The sequence below is a fragment of the Schistocerca piceifrons genome, chromosome 4 (assembly GCF_021461385.2).
Source record: "Schistocerca piceifrons isolate TAMUIC-IGC-003096 chromosome 4, iqSchPice1.1, whole genome shotgun sequence".
NCBI classification, from domain to species: Eukaryota; Metazoa; Arthropoda; class Insecta; order Orthoptera; family Acrididae; genus Schistocerca; species Schistocerca piceifrons.
The window spans coordinates 623280220-623283730 of NC_060141.1; the positions used below are offsets into that span (position 1 = coordinate 623280220).

The 3511-nt window shown below is 42.0% G+C and overlaps 1 non-coding gene across 1 annotated transcript; it reads left to right on the top strand.

The window, feature by feature from the left end:
* The first annotated feature begins 1968 nt into the window (after window positions 1–1968).
* LOC124796972 lies at window positions 1969–2075 on the top strand. The gene has a single exon (XR_007016861.1). It is a non-coding gene; the product is annotated as a U6 spliceosomal RNA (small nuclear RNA).
* The last annotated feature ends 1436 nt before the right edge of the window (window positions 2076–3511 follow it).

The window sequence follows — 3511 nt, forward strand, 5'->3', positions numbered from 1 at the left end:
AGCGACCACGGCACTTACAGGCCGATCGCGGTGGTCCCACAGATTCTCCACTGCTTTTCATTACGGATAGTCTGGTGGTCAGGGGTGTTCGGTAAAGTCATCGTGGGGCTCTTCGAACGAGGCGCGTACACTGCGAGCTGAGAGACACTGTGCATTGTCCTGTTGGTAGGTGTCACCGTACCGAGGAAAGACAAACTGCATGTCGAAGTGGACATGGTTCTCAAGGATTGATGCATACTTACTTTGATCCATTGTGCCTTCTAGACTGAGGAGATCACGAAAACATGGAGTGACATGAAAATATTTCCACTGACCATAGCGTTCCCTGCTTGTTTGATGGTGCTTAATTTCTGACGTTTCGCGCCGTACACGGCAAGGGCCATATGCCACATGGAACATAAAGCGAGATTCACCTGAAGATGCCACCTGTCGCAATTCAATGGACGTAAAGGTGCGGTATAGGTGTGAAAGTTCCAATTTTTGTCGCAGATGAACAACAGTTAGCACTCCTGCTTGAACAAGACGTCTGCTGCAAAGGCCTATACGCAGCAATGTTCGCTGAACGGTTGTTGAGGAGACTGTTGATACCACCTTGGTTCATCAGGGCAGTTAGTTGCTCATGAGTTGCACGTCCATTCGCACGTGCATATCTCCGCAACCGTCATCTCTCCCTGTTATTCATGGCCTGTAGTGTGCAACGGTTGCCTCGGCGTTGGTTTTGCATAGCACCACTTCTCTGTGCATGCTTTCACTTAAACAACGGTGGCAATGCAACCAGTTCACGGTTTCGGAAAAGCTTCCACTCTTGGACCGAAAGCCAGTGATGAAGCCCTTATGGACGTCAGATAAATCGCTCCGTTTCCACATTACGGCAACGACTGCACTGTTCCGTGTCCCTCCGATAAGTTTTTTTATATCTAGTGCTGCCATCTGCCGCCTGAGAGTTGGTATTTCACGTTGACGTCAAACAGAGGCGGCGGTCACATTGATATGAGTGGAACGTTTATAACAAGCAAATCTTATTGTTGAAACAGATTGTGGTCGTGACATATATGATGATGAAGTTGGTGCTTCGTGTTTTAGTATGCTAGTTGGAAGATGATTTTCAGGGTCTATAAGCAGCAATAGGCGAGTGGATAGTACGATACAGAGAGATAGTGATGAATCTCATAGTCGGGCATAGGAGAAGAGCTACTATGACTGGAGAATTGAGTATATCATGTTTTACTCCAGGGTGTGGGGTATAAGTACTTGGCGTGAGTGCTGGTTCATGATGGATAAGAGTGACATCAGGCAATTGTATATAGGCGGAACAAATTGAACTAGAAATATTGCTAGATGCAGGTGGTACTGTAACAATGTAGAAATTTGTATCAGCCAGTCCCACGTTATTTGTAGTTTCGTTAATATTCTGCAGCGACTTAACTTCGCACAAAATCATTTATTAACTACATAAGTATTTACGCACAATTGGAACGACAACAATAATGCATTAACAGGTCTTTGCCCAGAGCTAATGCGCGTAACACAATCATAAAATATATCAAAATTTTAAACATGGCTGCGAATCAGCAACTGCATAAATCTGAGGAGGTTGAAAAAAATCAACCAACTACCTATTTTGCAACTCGTTAGCTGATTTTTTTCAATGTCTTGACTAAAACAGATGAAAAACTTCCAAATTAGGCAATATAAATGTGCTTCAGTCCCTGTGGGCCCAAGCAGGCACCATCCGAAAACAACAAATTAGAAAGCACAATATTCACACTGTCTGTCCGCAGAACATTACGATAGAGCATTCATATCAACATAATACGGTAAGTGAATAAAGTCATAACAGGGACTTTTCTACCACCAAGAGCCACCACCAGGAATTTTCTACTGCTATTACTACTGCTACATACAACAGAGTTACCACGGATACCTAGTACATTGACTACTGCACCGTGCTAGGGTAGCTGGCTGGACGTACTCGCTCCTACGGTACATATCGTAAAACTGGAACGACACATACAAAAATAGCATGGCCCTTGCGAAAGAAAAACACACAAAATAATGAAACCATAGTTAATGTAAGATCTGTAGATCACTAGAACTCGAAAGTCCCAGTCCAGCACAGTGTTTTAATCTTCCAGGAAGTTTCATATTAGCTCACAATCCGCTGCGAGGTTTGGCTAAGTCGTGTCTCCGGAGTATCAATTCTTCCAGGAGTTTTGTACTAGCACTTCCGTCGAGTTTGGAAGGTAGGAGATGTCGCAATGGCGAATGTTGAGCTGTGAGGATGGGCCGTGAGTTTTGCTTGGGTAACTCAGTTGGTACAGTATTTACCCACAAAAGGTAAGGGTCCCAGGTTCGAGTCGCGGCGTGGCTCACAGTTTTGATTTTCCAAGAAGGTTTCTATCAGTAACGTTTACACAATTTTAGAAACAAAATCATTTGTTCTGTATGTCAATTAGGTGGTATGCTGGCAACGATTCTTAGTGCACCTCAAGTAAAATCGTTGACTTAAGCAGGTCGACCTGTATCACAAGTCGAGTATAGTATTATATTGTTGACTTCCAGTGTTTTCTGGGACAACATGGGAATATTTCTTATTGTCTACCTTCATTATTGTACAGTAATAACTGTCAGATTCTAGGCCGCTTCTTCACAACTCATTAATTGTGCAAGATCTCTCCTGCAAAAGAACACTTTCTTCACAGCGGTGCACTTGTCTTTAAAGATTCTTTGACAGTGATGGATTTGATGTACAGAGGCTGGATCTTTCAATAATCCCCAGCAGGAATAGTCAGAATTCAGGGATATGAGAGGAACGATACTTCGAAGCAAGAAACTCTAGTAAACATGGGCTCTAAAATGCAAACCTTAAGCAACTGTGAAGCAAATCTCTTCTCCTGAGGGCTCTTTGCTTTTATATTTGTATGGGTGGTAGTATGGAGTAAACCTAGGGAAAAAATATCGAATAAACATGGTCAACATGTGCATACCTTGAGAGGTATGAGCAGTAGTTCATCTACGCGAGCGTGAAACACATCTCTGCTACTAAATAAAGAACATATTACTGTCCACTTACTAATATGACTATGTGACGGATATATGCTAACTTTTTCAGAATAAGTAGGTAAGTTGCTGGGCAAGGATAGATTCAGTAAATTCAGCCATGACAATTAGAGGCAAATATTGAGGAAACAAATGTGATTTTGATGCAGATCCCAACGACAGGCTAATTAAGGGCGCTTTTGAAATCGCCAAGACAACTGCCACAACAAGACACAAAATTGATTTCAGAATGTAGAGCTACGCATTAGCTTTTGCGCATCTAGCATTTATGCGCCATAAATACGGCAGGAGTGGTTTTATTTAGTAGGCTAGTTACATCATTGATCGGAGCAATTATTTTAATTTGTAGTACATTTATACATTACTACACTTAACATTAATGAACAAATTATTTTTAGTACTACTTCCGTAATTACATTTAAAAAGAAACAAGGTTTACTTTTACAGGCTA